This window comes from Calypte anna, chromosome 1 (assembly GCF_003957555.1).
Source record: "Calypte anna isolate BGI_N300 chromosome 1, bCalAnn1_v1.p, whole genome shotgun sequence".
Lineage (NCBI taxonomy): Eukaryota > Metazoa > Chordata > Aves > Apodiformes > Trochilidae > Calypte > Calypte anna.
Window position 1 is genome coordinate 129,846,577 of NC_044244.1, and position 16,470 is coordinate 129,863,046.

The following is a 16,470-nucleotide window of genomic DNA, read 5'->3' on the forward strand; positions in this document are numbered from 1 at the left end:
TAGGTGGTAGAAAATAATCCAGGTAATAAGAGAAAGAAATGTCCTATTTACCCTTAAGTAGTGTAAGTTTAACAGAATCATCATACATGTAAAACAAATCATATGATTTCTGCCAGTCTCTGATTTTTTTTAGGTTGGGTCCTCAACTACAAGACACTGCTTGCCTCAGTCAAATCATGACATAACAGGGGAAGTCAGAGCAAGAAACCATCAGTGAATACTACTGCTCCCAAGATCCAAGCTGGTTAGGTTCATTCTTGGTAACAGCATTTTACGTAATGCTGTTAACAACTCTGGATTACAGGTTCTCAGAGCAAAGATCCTTCAAAGCTTTGCAAAGTGCAGTGACAAAATTTGTCACAGGATGAAACAGACACATGAAAAAAAAAAGGAGGAAAACAAACATTAATCAGTATTTAGGTAAAACACTTATATTAGGACTGTTAAAATGTTGACTAACCAGCTCCCGAGGACAGAGAATGCCTGTGAGGTTTTGCCTTGTGTTATGAATGTTGCAGTGTCCCAGAGTTGTGTAACTCTGAGCTTTACTCTATCTATGATAGTCTGGATAAACAGCTGGTGAGAAGGTGTCTTCAGCCAAATAAACATAGCTTATTGAAAGCTCTGCAGGGTGCTGTACATTTCTGCTCTGGGAACCTCCCATCTGTTGAGATGGAAATTTTTTCTCTATTGCAACAAATGTATGTTTCACTTCCATAGCTAAGGACTAACTGGGAGTCCATGTGTCTCCAACCTAGTTTGTGCTGCTTCTCCTTTCCTCACTGATTTCCCACTGAAATTATTTATGAAACTGGGGCCAGACTCTGCACCAAACTAATTTTCAAAGAATCACCAATAAGTCGCTGAAGCTCTTGCTCTTGTCCCAGCCCTAGGAAATTCCTGGTGTTCCTTGGGATGGGCTCCTGCTCCCTTGGTGTGGGAGACCCAGCAGTGAGAGGATTAATTGCTGTCTTCTTGGCACAGTCAGGGTCAGAAGATGAAGGCCAGATAGCCTACACGTTGATGACAGTGATCATCTCTGCCTATGTGCAGACTTCAAAAACGCAAAGAAACAGAAAGACTGAAGTGTAAATAGATGTGGATATTATTTCTTGTAATAGATTACTCTGTTCAGAAACATGAAATCACTTAGCCCTCCAGGTAACCAAAAGAATCAAAGCAGACTTACTTACACTTGTTCCCTTCAGAGAGAATTCCAGGCAGGACAGCTGGCTTACAGGACCATTTCTGTTAGCTATGGGTCAAATTTTGCTAACCCCACAAAATAGCCATCAGTTTGACAACTGTAATTACTTACTGAAGTTCCTTCCTTCAAGAAAAGTTACCCTGTTGAACTAAAAACCTCAGGAAGCTCTAAAAAACCAGATTACCTCTACTTGAAGCCCCTCGGTGCTCCATACTGCAATGTTTTCAGTGTGCACATTCGTGAAAGAGTGAAGCAAATACTTCCTCCCCTCCAAGATGAGACCTCCCACTAAAATCCCCTGAAGATACCAGCAAGAACCAGGCATCTGGTCAGTGTTTTCTGCAATGAGACGTTTTATGTGTTCATTAAAATACCTGATTTAAGCAATACCTCATTGGTGTTGAATGTAACACTCATCTCATTTTATATTCTTGCATAAACACACATGCATAAGCTGTTTTTTGAAAAGAAACCTTCAAGTCAGGTATACGGAACAAAATCTAACTGTATCAAATTATTCCACCTGTAGATTTAGCCCTTCAGAAATAGAAATATCACTAGAAGGTTCTTCAGAAATTAAAGTATCATAAAAAGTCAGGATTTGGAAACAACCTGTCAAATACTAATCAATTTGTTCACATTTCTTTTTTTCCCTCCTGATGAATGCCCCACTATTTCAGTGAGATATTAGTGAGAAAGATGAAAAAAAAGAAAAATCTATGACTAAGAAATACACTTTTCAGTTCTGCATGGGAAAAAAAGAATGTATAATGCAGACTAACTAAATGTTAAATGAACTAAAATACATACTAAACTATTCAAAAATGTATTTATAAAAATATGATTAATCAATTCTGATTGTTTTGTCCACCTTGCCATGGTATTTTGTATTAATATTTATTTTAAGATTTTTATATTACAATGTGTCCTCACCAAGAACCTCTCTCTTTTTTTCCAGTCTTTCTTTGAATATAGCACTTATTCAGTGGGTTCCATCATGACACATTTTAACCTCTTTTTAAAGCACCATAAGCACACAGCCAACAAAAGGAGGGGTTCGGTGCCCCATGGGCCTGCAAAGTTGTATGGATAGTCAGATTATGCAGCCACATTGGTGGCATCACAGGACAGAACTCACAGACACAGGAAGGATAATAATGTAAGGAGGAGTTAGCCAGGCTGCCAGAGTTGGTATTCATACACCAGTGTGACACTACAGGATTGGCTGTCTTTGGTCTCCAGGGGACTATTTGGGTCACCCTCTCCTTTGGCCGTGGCTACCATGCTGCCATCCACAGGGAGGTTCTCCATGTGGCATGATGTGTGAATTCATGATCTTCCACTCAGTTACTGCTCAGGCTCTCTACATTGCCTCTGTCTATTCCAGGAGCTGTTTCCAGTTTCAGCTTGTAAAAAGTTCTTCCTTATAATCAGCACTTGCTTCCCGGAGCAGGCAGGGAAACCCTCCCCTGTGGCAAGTGGAATGAAAAGACTTTGACCAGATTTTTAAAGGAGACTGACACCTACTAATGGCTCTGAGCTGAATACATAAGCTGTGCCTTTGAAAAACCCTCTCTGAAAGCAAAGATCAGAAAGGCTGGGACAGAGAGGAAAGTGGGAGCAAGGATCCTCCAGTGAGTGCGCATGGAGTAAGTAAAATATTACCTTTTTTAATTATAAATACTAAAAAAAGAAAAAAAAGTCACCTCTGTTTTTCCTTCGGGGGAGGACTTTTCCCTCCCTCTTACACGAAGTACACAAAGCTGACCCATCCTTCAAGAGGGAGTAAACATGTCAATATCCATGGAGACTGGGTACCCAGGGGCTCTGGCATTCCTGGGCAGCCTCCAGCCCTCCTCCCACCAGCCTTTTCTGGGAAGCTGTGCTCAAACACTGAACTCTTCCCTACAGAGCTTTGCTCTCTTTGGATGGCATCCTGCCTCTGCCTTTTGCTCACATCTTCCTCTGGTGACCTCCAGCTCTGATGGCAACCTGGCCCCTGCCTGCCAGCAGAGCTGCTCATATCAAAAGCAATGTGTCAGGGGGCCTGGGGGGGGGGGAAGAGGACAGGGGTTACTGTAAATAACAATCTGATTTCCTTCCTTCTTGAGTGCAAAGACTAATCAAGTCTATCAATACTGCCTCTGTCTCAGGAACACTGATGATCTTTTTAAGACCTGTGCTTTCTCCTCCTGCATTTATGCATTAATAAATCTTCTGCTGTCCCGTTCTTGATTGGGCTCTTGTTCTCACTCTTGAGTTGTTTCTATGTGGTTTTCTCCCCCCTCTTCTGTTCTTAAACTTCACATTGAAAATCATTCAATTTTGGCCAGTGCATAGTTCAATCCCATCAGTACTTGTGTCTTTAAGGTAAAATTATTTCACTAGTCCCTCCTTTAGAAAGAGATACAAGAATTAATTGAGGGTAGTTTTCCCTTCCAATGTCACACCAGTGACTGTGCTCACTTTGTTGTTTACTGTAAGCCTAACATATTTTCAGGATCACTGCCTACCAGGAGCTGATTGCATTGCTACCTTGCACAGCCACCAGCTTAAGCTTAAACCATCAGCTTAACAGTTTTCTGTCTCTTCCTTGTACATATCTGTTTTTATTTGGAAGAATTAAAATTTTGCTGTTTGTAGTGACTCACCTTCTTTCCCCAAGCAGTCCCCGGCCCAAATTAATAACTTTTCCAGATGCTTAATTTGCTTCAAATCTTCATTGTTCCATTCCTTAGTGCCATCTAGGAAATTCAGTTCCATTAAAAATAATGTTTATCATTGTTCTCTCTCTCCTTTTATTTATTTTTTAAAATCCTCCCTGACTGTGAGCTCTACATAATTGTAAAGTTGTGTCTCCCTTTGTACAAGCTCTTAGAGTAGTTTGAGGTGTAGTGAAATGAGGCAACCAGGTGCCACTAATTGCCAGGGAGTGGGCATGAGCTTGTGTCAAGCCCACCTGTGCCCAATTAGGGTGGGCCCCCACTGTGCATGAGCAGGACCAGAGGGCCAATAAAAGGTAAGGCCTAAGACAGGCTCAGCTCACACTGGAAATCACAATCTCGGCATGCTTGGCTTTAAGTGCTGCTTTCAGCACTGCACTACCTTTATTGCTCCACTAGAGCTCATTGCCGTCAGGGTGAGGCTTTGAGGAGTCTTGAACCCGCGGCCTCCAGCATTGCTCGGGGTGTGTCGTTATGTGCTAGCCGGCTGCGCCACTCAAGCCTCACCCTCTGCTCATGCGCAGTGGGGGCCTGCCCTAATCAGGCACAGGTGGGCTTAACACAAGCTCATGCCCATTACCTGGCAATTAGTGGCACCTGGTTGCCTCATTTCACTACACTGAGGTGCCAGGCATTTACACAGATATGACTTCCCTGTGAAATCATGTAGGAGCAGTTTTCTTGAATGGACAGGAGCTCAAGTATGGTGTAAATCTTAAAAGTTACATAGTGGCTGGTATTTTTCTACTGTGTGCACTTATCTGAGTCATTAGGTAGATGTTTTAAAATCACTTACTAATACTAACTGCCAAATTATTTTTAGGACCATTTTAGTTACATATGTCTTCATGTTCTTAAACAATTACATCTGTGTCCCAAATGGAAGTCTCTGGCTATGTCTTTAGTATTACCACTTCCAGAAATAGCTTTGTAGGTAATTCTGAAAATGTTTATATATATACACATACGTATCTATATGTAAGTTTTATGTTTTGCTTTCTTTCAAGATAATTGCTTTCAAGATTTATTGGAGTTGGTAACTTGCACTCTTCCTCCACGTATTGCTGAAAGATGATGACTTTGAGCTTTAAGCATGGTTATTTTCTAATGTACAGTAGTGCTGCAGAACAGCTTAGGATACAAACTTAGAAGTATAATCAGTAGGTTACCTGAGATGGAATTTGTCCCTTGAGCCTTTCTTAATCCACAAGCAGGATTACCACAGGGACTAAATATCCAGCACTTAACACAATGAGAAAATTAAGTGCAAGAATGTGGCTACAGACAATTAAAAGCTATTAGTAAAAACAGGTTTCATTATTTGTGGTCTTTTTTCTTTTTTTCTCTTTTCCTTTGTTCTAATGTGGCAGAAAGAGGTGGGGAGCACAACTCTACTCTCCAGCTTTGAAAGAAAGCCTGAGTGACTGAGATGGGCTGTTGATCCTGTTTATTTACAGGATCCTTTAGAGATCTTCCCCCTGCAGCTCTTACCGAATGTATCCTGTGCTCTGAAAGAATTCATTATATCCAGCATAATAACCTCTAACCCTCTAGGAGAGACACCACTGGCAACAAGAAAATTCTCCTTTACTTCAAATGAGTAATCCTAGTATAGAGATAGAAATTGCCCACAGTGCTCCTAAAGGTGGAACTTTGATCTTGGATGATTAAGTCCTCTTAGCCACTGGTTACTTATTTACAACCATGAGTCCACAGTCACGTTTATAGCAAATCCTATGTTTGCCTGGTAGAGGTGATGGCTACTTTTTAATTCAAAAACATGTTTTTTTACACAAGATCTTCACACCAGAACTGAAAATCCTGAAATGATTTGCAGCAGCTTTCCCAGTCTGTCCTAGAGAGGTGCTGATGCCCCATGTCCTTCATAATCAGTACATATTGCAATGACAGCTCAGTCCAAGTGGAAAAAATAATCTAGGATTAGGTTTTAAGACTGCTGATCAGCAATAGTGAATTGGAGGAACACAGATTCAAATGTTCTAGCGATATTTATATAAAAAAGTATGGTATGTGTGTGTAAAAATGTAAATTCTAGTTTCTGCAGATATTAAATATAGTTGATGCTCGTATGGGGCTCAGCTGGCATCTTAGAATGTCTGTGGAGAAGACTGCTTCAAGTTAAAGTGTTCTTTAAGGTGGTGGAGAGATGGAAGAAACTAAAACAGTAAAAATTTGTCCTTTTTCTTCCCATTAAAAGTGGGACTGAGATGTTTCCCACTATTTTGTATTTCATGCTTCAGATCTTCTGCCAGAAGGTTCCCATCATTCTTCAACCCTCACAAGTCATGTATTTGAAAAGTTATTTTGTTGTGTTTCAGGATGTACCTCCTAAGGCCACTGACATATTTATTCTGGAACAAGTTTGTCTCAAGTGCAGCTATGGATTCTAAACCAAATATGCTTCTGTTTTTGGCTGATGATCTTGGCATCAGAGATATAGGTTGTTATGAGAACAATCCCATAAGGTAAAAGATCTCTCAATACAACATAGTCAACACTAGAACACTTATATTGAATAATTAAGCCTATTTATAAAATAAGAAATGCTCTTAATCTCTTAATCCAAGACTCTAGTAATTGTGCATTTAAGCATTTGTATATATGTGCGTAGGATTGAGGCCTAAGAACACAGTGTTCAGCAAAAGAAAGTAAATACTGTATTTTCGTTATTCTTTTTTTGGGGGGGTGGGAGTTCTTCCCACCCTCTCCTCCATATTCTAACTCTCCATCCACTTGTCTTAGTATTACAGTTACTATGTTCCTTCTTATGTCTATTACTTACTAGTGTCTTTCTCATGCATTAATTACTTCTTTCCTTTCCATGCACATTTAATCCTTACTCTGTCCACCCAGTGCTTTTCCAAGATCTCTCATCCACTTGCTTGTTGTCTCCTACAAAACTACACTAATGTGGGCTTACCTGCATAATTTCTTACTTTACTGTGTGCCTTCAAAGCTAGGGATTACATTACTTCAAATCTAAGAAAGAAAAGTAGAATTGAATGGGTATTGGGGAACACTTTACAAACATCATGTTCTCCAAGTAGAGCACAGCCATTTTGTCAGCATGCTCTGAGTGCATCCTCCTCACACTGTGGTGTTGGGGAAGTAGGAATGTGTTTGTGGAACTCCATTATCATCCTCTGCTGGTGATGAAGATGGAGGGAAGGCCTCTCTCAGTTTCTGTGGTATTGTAGTCCGTTATTCTGGGAAAACTAGACTCCCAGACAAATCTAACTGTATAAAGATATCACTATATTATTATGAAATAAACAGCATGTGTTGAAAACATGGGACAGGAAATCTTGGTTCCAAGAGCTTCAGACACCCTGTGAGATTCTCTGGCTCAATAAACTTCAAAATTTAGGGTCTAGATGTGCTGGCAAAGTGATCTGTTGGAAGTAATAGCATTCTTTCAGCTTTATTTTCAAAGTAAACTCTACCAACAACACCTAGGTTTCTTTTCAGTGATGCCAAGTACATTCTATGGCTGCGTCCTGAGAAATGGATTCTTCAGTGGTTACAATCCACCTTCACCTGCTGTGCCAAACTTTTTACTGTACCAGTCCTGGAAGAAAAGATTTTTAATTTTTTTTTTTTTTGAGGAACTGTTAAAAAGCTTTAGTTCTTCTTGGCAATTTATTAAAATCAGTTTCAGATTACATCACGTCTATTAAACCTGTTTTAGGACCCCAAACATTGACCGCCTGGCAAGAGAAGGAGTGAAGCTTACTCAGCACATTGCAGCAGCTTCACTTTGCACTCTGAGCAGAGCAACTTTCCTCACCGGGAAATACCCCATCAGATCAGGTTGGGCCCATTTTGGACTACAAATTTCTGTGCACAGTGCCAAGGTACCACAATTGCCAATAAATTTTGCAACAGGAGAATGCAGCTATTTCCACAGCCTGGGGCAAAAAATGCATTGCTAAAGGCTCCAAATTTCTGTAACTTCTGTATGGGAACCACTGCCTTCACCAGTTGACAGAGCTTCACCCTGACTTTATAGCATGTGGGCAATCTATATGATGAAAACATATAGGTATGGAGAAATGTCAACAGCAGTGGTATCTGTCACTTCTTTAGGGTGGTGCAGCCTGGTGAAAACTGATAGAAAAACTCTTGATGGTGATGATTAGAGATAAGGGGTTGAAATGGGGATCCAAGAGAAATGGGCAAGGTCATTGCCAACACAGTTCAGGAATTCACAAAACTGATGAAAAAGAAGTGTTGGATTCACTCTCCACCTACGTCTAAGGTGCCTTTTGAAGGAGTTTATAGATATAGATATCCATCTCTCACTAGGCATTCTATAGGAAAATTAGGTGCCTACTTAAGAGAGCTAATTGCAAAATCAGTGTGTACATTGGGTGAACTGTATCTCACCTAATGTGATACAGCATCCCTCTGGCACAGAGCAATGCAACTGTTATCTCTCATTTTAGATGAAGAGTGGGGAGGCTAAATTATTCATTATTCAGAAAGGCAGAAAATAAAACCTAGGATGTACTGTCACCACTGATTTATTATCACTTTGATGGCACAACTAGTGACAATCACTATTTTTTTTTTGAAATACAACTCCTGACTACCTGAAGTACATAAAACACACTATTGATAATGTGATGTGACTGCCTACAAGATACACTCAGTTTTATGTCTTGTGAGGAATTCTAGCTTCAGGTTGAAACCCTGACAGAGAGTGTGGCAGGAACAGCTCAGCCTACAATGTCAGAGAGCAAAATCCCTGCAGGAATCACCAGAGCTGTCTCTCTCAGGGATGGCTTCCAGCAACAGGTACCTGGTGCTGCAGTGGAATCCTGGCTCAGGAGGGCTCCCTGCTGATGAAACATTTGCCAGGCTGCTGCAACAATAAGGCTATACCACTGGACTCATAGGTAAGGGGAAGAGTTTTAGTGTGACCTTGAAGAATGAACTAGTTATATGAAGTGAGTTAAAGGATTGTGTTTGCCCAAAATGGTCCTTTAGCCATAATTGTGAATCCTTTCCAAGAGACTGGGGAGAGTAAACACTCATACTTGCAAGACGACTAAAAATACTGCAATCTGACAATGCAATCTCTGTGACAATGGCAATGTCTGCACAGAGCACCCAAAAGAGAAAGAATTAAAAACTGTCTCATGATTATAATGGGTGGGCATTTATTTTACTTAGCCTAGGATTTCACAAAGATTAGTCCACTGTGAGAGCTTGGTTAATGAAGAGTTTTTTCCAAACAAAACAATGTCTTTAAGCATTTCATCTGCCTTTAGGAGACAAGAGGCAGGGAAATAAAAGAGGATAGGGAAAGAAAGGAACAAAGTTTGAACCATGGAGGAGATGAAGCACAAGTGTCCCATCGATGATGTTGCAAGGGCCCAAAGAGGCATGATACAGTGGCGTTTCCTCAGATGGAGCGAAAATAAAAAGGTGTCAAGGAAGCACTGCCTCAGAGACCCTTCCTGTCTGTGACTTTGGTCACAGTTTCAAGATTAATCATTCTTTTGCCAAGTATCTCCAGAACCACCTGGTAAAGTCTCTCTTTGACCTTCCATTTGCTTTTGTTGCTCTCAAGTGACAGGCAGTCCTGCAATGCATCCGTTCACATTAATGGTAAGAACTTGTGTCCCTTAAAGCCAGGGAATATGGGGCCAGCTCTACTAAATTAATTATCATCTCCCAGTGTTGGAATTAGGGGAGGCTGCTAATGAGTCACAAGCTAATGAAGTGTGATCTTCCTGGGTGAGTCTGTATTTACTTGGCAATCATATAACCCAGCAAACCTCAGGGTCCTTTGATCCAGCAGAGTTTCTAAGCAGACAACACTTGCCTACTGAGTCTATTTTGGGCAGCAATAGAATGAAAATTTGGTTTATGGCCTTTTCTCTTTCTTTTTTTCCTGTGTAGTAGGGATGTGCCTGAGAAATTATCTCCCTGAGTCTGCTGCTCAAGATATCTGTTAACATTAGCCAAAAGTTTACTGGATCTTCCAGTAAATTTGTCACATTATATTAAAAAGGAGTTACAGTAAATGATTGAAAGCTAGGAAGGGAATACATTAAACAGCCAGCAAGCTGGAGTACCTTAATTCCCTGACTCTCAATCTTTTGTTTACCCTTAGCTGAGTAGCTGAGCATCTTGTGAATTTCTCTGTTTATCCCATGGTCATATGGAGATCACCCATTACAGTATGACATTCTCCTGATCAGGCACTGGTTTCACCCAGCATCCTTATGCACAAGCAGAATGTTTCAATATTCTGTTGAAAAACTGAGTGACTTGCTTAATTCTGAAACAGATGCTGGTGATGATTTAGATTAGATGTTAGGAAGAAATCCTTCACTCAAAGGCTGGTGAGACACAGGAACAGGTTGCCCAAAGGAGTTATTGTTGCCCCTTCCCTGGAAGTGTTCAAAGCTAGGTTGGATGAGGCTTTGAGGAACCTGGTCTAGTGGGAGGTGTTCCTGCTCAGGGCAGTGGGGTTGGAACCAGATGATCTTTAAAGTCCCTTCCAACCCAAACCATTCTATTTTGAGTCTGTGATGCTACACTGGGTTTCTTTTGTGTTGTTTACCTTTTAATGATTCAATGTCTTTCATGTTTTAAAATCTTCAGGAAAGTGGCATCAAGATGTAAATTGTGAATCCTTCAATGATCACGGTCACCATCCTTTAAATCATGGGTTTGACTACTTCTATGGTATGCCCTTGACAAAGCTGTCAAGAAAACAAACCCTCAGAGCTGGATGGACCCCTCCAAGCTCAGCTTTGGCTTTGCAGTCAGATAATTACCCTTGCTGGGCTCACTCTCATTGCTGGAAAACTGACTGGTTTGATTTCCATCCACTGGAAGATAATTGCCTGTTTTGCTTTGGTGGGCAGCCTCTTCTTCACTTCTTGGTACTCCAGTTGTGGCTTTGTGAGGTATTGGAACTGTATCCTGATGAGGAACCATGAGGTCACTGAGCAGCCAATGAGGTCAGAGAGAACTGCTTCGCTCGTGCTGAAGGAGGCTCTGTCATTTATCAAAAGGTAAATGATTGGGGTTTTTTCTTTGAAGGAACCAGGATGTTCTGGGCCCTTGGAATATTTTTTTTCAGTAACCATAGCTGTATCATGACAACTGCTTCAAAAATCATATCCAAATTCACCATTAAGAAAATAGTTCATATTTTAATTGCAACTGTCTCCCATTAGAAGCTACAGTAAATGAGACAGATTTTAACCAAATTATATATGACCATCTCACTATGCCCTGTAATCTCTAATTACCATATTTACTCCAAGATTAACCAGCTAATTTTTACACTTCACTCTATAAGCCTCATTTATGCCCTTTTTCATAAACCCTACAAAACACCTAGATAAATCTGTGTGATGCACAAAAGTACTTCATGTGGAAATATCAAACCACTTTACATCTATTTTCATGGATTAAGAAGGAAGGCAATTAAGATTATTAGTTTTCTACATTCAATTTCTGTCTGCACAGCCTTCTATAATATTTCTGTGTACCAAGTGTCTTTCTATAAGACATGGAGAGTAGTTATTCTTTTCTTATAGTTTGTGAAAACAAATACACCGAAAATTGTAAGTGACCATCTTAGAAAAGCCACATGAAAATTAAGGCAAATATGAAGTTGTATCCAGTTGCGTTTAATTAAGAAAGCATCAGAGACAGGCATCTTGATTCATTTAATCACTGTGCAAAAGCTATGTCTGTTTACACAGTGGAATTTGAAAATAATCTGGCTTAATAGTATCTTTCTTGCTCATAATTCATGCAAAAAGAAAACTCAATTGTGATCAATGAGCACTGGATGTGACTACAGTTAAGAAGCAATGTATGTGTCTGTGCATTGAGGAACATGAAACCTTTCAAAATTTCAAACACACAAAAAAATATTTTTGTATTTCATTTCTTTTTAAGAAATAGGCATGGACCATTCCTCCTCTTTGTTTCCTTTTTACATGTTCACCTACCCCTCGTTACTACGGCAAAATTTCTTGGTAAGAGCCATCATGGTTTATATAGAGACAATATAGAAGAAATGGACTGGATGGTGGGTAAGTATTCTTCATGAAGGATTTATTCCAGACACATACACCTATGTATTTTAAAGCAGGAAAACTAATAAGGACAAAATACCTACAGAAAACCACATTATTAAAAACTTTTTATGGGGCACTGCAAAATGTTATTGAAACCTCATAAATATGGCTTGATCTTTCTAATTGGTCAATAGAAACCTTGTCTCTCTTCTGAAATTTAAGGTAAAATTCTGGATTCACTTGACAAAGAAGGTTTGAAAAATAATACATTCACATACTTTGCCTCTGATCATGGAGGACACTTGGAAGCTCAGGATGGATCTGTTCAACTAGGTGACTGGAATGGTATTTATAAAGGTATTTTTAAATATATAGGTATATTTATAAAGGTATTTATATTTAAAGGTATTTATAAAGGTTTATTTATAAAGGTAGGAAAACCACTATGACTTTATATGAATGGTGGAATCAGAAACATAATGAATTTGTCTGCCTGGAGCTACCAAGGGTGGAACAAATGACGTTTTCACCTTGAAATATGGTGATATAAAGAGGTGCTTTAATCTTAAAGTCACCTTTTCTTTAGTAAAGTTACACACCTCTTTGTCAAAGGTATTGTCTAGCTTGCTGCCTGTAAATTATTTTGTATTCTTCAGTAAAAGGTACTGGAAAAAAGTGATAATTCCCTGTACTGAATTTTTTCCCTCTCAGACTTTTTTTCGTCTCTCTCCACAATAGGAATATTTCCTGATTTGCTTGAGGTATTTTTCTCATTATGTTCCAGAAATCGTTGCTGCCTAGCTAATCAGCACAAAGCAGAGTAAGGGCACAATGTGTCATGACTTGTAGTAACAATTTTTTTCCTTGTATGTTTTTATAATCCCTGCAAAATCAGCAATTGGCTTTAAATCCAAATGCCATTTGTGGCCTAAAGAGGATCTTGCTCTTTACCTTCTGCTTGTTCATTTCTGTTATGAATTGTTCTCCAACCTGCTAAGCAGTGCAGAGGCCTTTTTCAAGCCAAAAGAATATGTATTCATAGCATTTTCTCCCACCTACCTCAATAGCCCCTTGTATTCAGGCTACCTCATCCTGTGACCTACCACAAATATGTACAGTATGTGTTCACCAGTGAAGCTTCCATCTCTTGTAGAAAATGTTGATGTTTTTATATTCCCAAAACAGGTTTCTACCACTTCAAAACCCTTTTGAGATGCTTGAGGCCATAGCAGAGGTCAAAGGTGTGGAGTTTTGGCTCCCAAGAGGTGGATCCACTGCTGCTGAGCAATGGAAGTGGCTGGCCCTTATGAAAGGGAAGGGCTTTTTGGTTAGGCACAGAATCACAAAATCATACAGGTTGGAAGGGAGCTCTGAGATCATCAAGTCCAACTCTTAGTCCATTTCCACTCTGGTTACCAGACCATGGCACTGACTGCCACATCAGTCTCTTCTTAAAAACCTTGGGCAGCCTGTTCCAATGCTTGACAAACATGTAGTTTTCTTCATATTTCTAGTGTTTTCTATCTTCAAAGTCAGTACTCCTCTCAGAGAATCTGATCTGTGGTGATGGGGGTGCCAGGGTGAGTGAGAAGAAGTCTCTTTAGTAAATAGGTGTATTCCTATTGCTTGAAGACACTTTCCATTTTCCTTTATTGTCTTGTACTTGTGCCATAAGATTTCTCTCCCTCCAGATGGAGCCATCTGGAAGGCTCGTTACGTGACTCCCATCGTTCATCCACCTGGAGCTGGGGCTTGTTATGGAAAAGGAATTTGCCCATGTTTTGGGGAAGGTGTGACCCACCATGACCCTCCATTGCTCTTTGATCTCTCAAGAGATCCTTCTGAAGCCAAACCTCTCTCAGCTGACACCGAGCCCCACTTTGACACTGTAATAAGGAGGATCAGAAGAGCCACAGAGGAGCATCGCAGGACACTGACTCCAGTCCCAGAGCAGCTCTCTGGGTACAATGTGTTGTGGAAGCCGTGGCTTCAGCCATACTGTGGGACATTCCCATTCTGTTGGTGTGATAAGGAAGGTGATAAAACACAAAGTTTGTGAGATGCAGGTTCACAAAAATATCCCATGGTACCAAGATATTTCTCTCTCTCTGCTGAGAAAGCTATCAGAACATAATTGTGTCCCTTCTCTCTCTGGGAATGGAAATGGATGAAAATAAAGAAATGGAATGTCAATCAGAGATTTTCTCCTTCCTTTTTCACCACTCCCCAGAGGTGTAATGAAATGGACTCTGGTGCAGTAAAGTGCTTGAATTGAGACTGTTTTTGCAGGTTTGCATGTATGAGACAGCTATAGAGCTACATGCCTAAGCTCTGCCTAATTTATGGCTACTCTAGGGAGATAACTGGAGCACCCTGCAGAGAACCTAGAGTATGGTGCTAATCAGGCAGCAGTAAGAAATACTGGATTTAAGCAGATATTTGTAGTTGTGCCCCTATAGTCCATAAATTATGGTTGTACTCTGTCCACATGTGGTCATTTGTGTCATTATTTCTTTCTGTACTTTTCTGTTATCTCTGCAGTAATCGGGCTGAGATGTTGAGTAGCACCTGAGACTGAGTGAATCTGATTTAGTGATGGATCGTCTTAAATTGTGGATGACTTTTTTAACAAATCTGCATCTTTAGCTGGGAAACAACATGCATCACAGACAGTATGAAGTACAAAATGTTGAAGTCCAGTATAACTATGTAATAGTTATAAATGAGAAGCATTTTGCACTTCAGAAAGCAGTCCTCGTACATACTGATTTAGCAAAAGCAACTTTATTGCATATAAGATGACAGTAAAAGATTTTAATAGTTTTCACTGTTTTAGTTTCAGTTCTAGAAAAAACATTTGAGAGTCATATTGGAATTAATGCTCAAAAACACTTGGTAGCAGTAACATATACTTGTATTGTATTGTATTGTATTGTAAATTTACAAACTAAAACACGTAAAAAGGGATCTGCCAATACTAGTTTTAAAAAACAAAATCTAACCAAAAAACCCCAGAAAACTTGCAGTGGTGTGATCTTAACCAGGCTTTCTAAGGAGACATGGCTTTACACTGAAGTTTGCAGGGAAATTGCAGAGATTTTAGGACTTTCAACTGTATTGATGACTATATTTTTGCAGGAGTAGTTGAAGCCAGAGCTTATTATAAACTTGCTGCTATAATTCTAAAGATACTGGGGTTTGAATTGAGTAAATTTAAATACACTATTTTAGTTTGGTTTTTTTTTTTCCACTCCTTTCATAACACTGCAAACATTTTGTTTACTCAGGTAGTTTAGTTGATTAGTGCCTTTCTTCTTAACTCTTAGTGTCTTTTCCCAAGTGTGACACAGAAACAATTTCACAAAAACTTTTTGGTGTCATTTCAATGTTTATGTTCTTCACTACCATCAGGCCACTCAGAAAACTTGTCAAAAGTAGAAGAGTTTATGGGAATTTCAGTGTTTGCTTTTAGTACTCAAACACATGCAAAAAGCCAGGCAGAAAGCAGAAGTATAAAGTGAACAGAGGCAAACAACTACTCCAAAAGTTAAGTTTCTGACAGCAGGGAAGTTGCCTGTATGCAGCAGAGAGTAAGCAGCAGCTTCCTGTGCTCAGGCACAGTAAGAAAAATATTGGCTGAAAAGGAGGAAATGTTGCAGGGCCCAAAATGAAGAGATAAAAATCATCTCCTTTCTGCTTATCTGCTTAATTGTTACAAAGCTTTGGTTTTGGTTTTGATTTGTTTTTTTTATGATAACAAGTAATCACAGCTATTACCTCTGGACTGGGTCTCTAACATAAAGGTGAAGAAGAGGGTGCAAGGTCTGTGCCAACAGAATGTGTCCTCTGCTTCCAGGTAGAGGTTTTTTTATCAGATTAAAAAATAAAATTTGGGTGTTTGAAGGTGGGGAGCAGTGCTGGGTGAGGTTGGGGTTTTTTTAAGGCATGTCAGCAGCAGCATGGGCACATTTTCAGTAGTGAATCAATTGTTGTGAAAGATTTAAACAGACTAGAAAGGCTGAAATAAAATTTAGTCATAATTTGAACCAAAGACAGGTGGAAATAGTACTTATATTATTGGCAGCTTCATCTTCCTTTCCCAAAGCATGATGTAATTTGTGAGAAATTTTTTTTTCAATAAAAATCTTTACACCAGAAGTATCACAAGCCATGTAGTAGTCATACAAAATAAGTATTATAATGAGATAGCTATGAGTAAAAGTAGCCTAGTTTGACCACTTCTATCTTATAAAACAACTAAATATAGTCCCAAGTCAACAAGGAAGTCAACAAATAAAAAACTTGCCTCCAACCTTAGTTATTATATGAACCTGATAGTTTACGGTGCTTCATCTTTCTATCTTACTGACTCCTACTGACTTCTCTAGAGCACATTACATTCAGCATACACTGTATTCAAGTGACTTGGAGAATTGAAATGTCAGCAAATGACTAGATGAGAGCTCCT

The 16,470-nt window shown here is 39.6% G+C and overlaps 1 pseudogene; it reads left to right on the plus strand.

The window, feature by feature from the left end:
* The first annotated feature begins 6,330 nt into the window (after window positions 1-6,330).
* LOC103535103 lies at window positions 6,331-14,061 on the plus strand (annotated as a pseudogene).
* Window positions 14,062-16,470: the final 2,409 nt, after the last annotated feature.